The 980-nt window shown below is 36.6% G+C and overlaps 1 pseudogene across 1 annotated transcript in view; it reads left to right on the forward strand.

The window, feature by feature from the left end:
* The window catches only part of LOC101592013, a 2,323-nt pseudogene that overhangs the window by 802 nt on the left and 541 nt on the right, over positions 1 to 980 (forward strand). The gene's annotated exons all lie outside the window — the stretch shown is intronic.

Consider the following 980-nt stretch of genomic DNA (forward strand, 5'->3'; position numbering starts at 1 on the left):
GGAGGGCTCCAATTTATACATTTCTCTTTGGATGTTCAATCCCTCTCCTAATCCAGAGCAGGTTAGTGAGGGTTTTGAAATAGAATACTTTCCCCCTCAAAATCACAGTCATACAATTTGGAGTCTGTCATTGTATAAACATTCATATTTAATGAAGGGCTCTGGTACTTTGGCCAGGCATCCAAATTCTCAGACTTGGCTGTTAATGCTAGCTGTCAGTTATGAATGACTCCTGACCTCTTGAACATGGCCAGTATATATGACAGAGCTGTTAAGTATGAATTATAATCCAGATTTAAAGACCTGGTATGAAAACTCTTATGATTTTTATATTGACTACATGTTGAAATAATATTTTAGATACACTGGGTGGAATATATTATTGACGTCAACTTCCTCTGCTAATAGAAGTAGATTAGTATGAGAAAAAAAGTGGATTGATATCTATTCTTGCCATTAACTAGCAAGGAGACACACCATATAATTATAACTGATTAAGAATTTCTTCTTATAGTGTAGAAAGTGCTTGATTGTGTCCCCTCTGTAGTTTCTCCCAGTCCTATAATTATTTATTATGGTTAAATATTTTTTCTAAAATATTTTCCAACCTGTAGACCCTTCCCTAAAATAAATAAATAAATAAAAAGGGCCAGCCAAATAGCTCAGTAGATTAAAGCACCTGCAAGCAGGCTCAGGGGCCGAGAGTTCAATCCCTGGCCTGCCATGCTGGCCCCATCCCTAGCGTGTGCTGAGACAGCAATTGAGACTGGGCATGGTGGTGCATGCACCTGTAATCCCTTCTCTTAGGAGGCTGTAAACAGGCGGATCACTATGAGTCCAATCTAGTAGCAAGACCCTGAACACCCTGTAGACCTTTCCCTAAAATACAAAAATAAAAATAAAAAAATGTTTTTCATGCATGAAATATCTTTAGTTTTTATTGTAATGTGTATATACTTTTTGAACTTGTTTTTAAAAAT

Source organism: Octodon degus, unplaced genomic scaffold (genome assembly GCF_000260255.1).
Source record: "Octodon degus isolate 3935 unplaced genomic scaffold, OctDeg1.0 scaffold00209, whole genome shotgun sequence".
Taxonomy (NCBI): Eukaryota; Metazoa; Chordata; class Mammalia; order Rodentia; family Octodontidae; genus Octodon; species Octodon degus.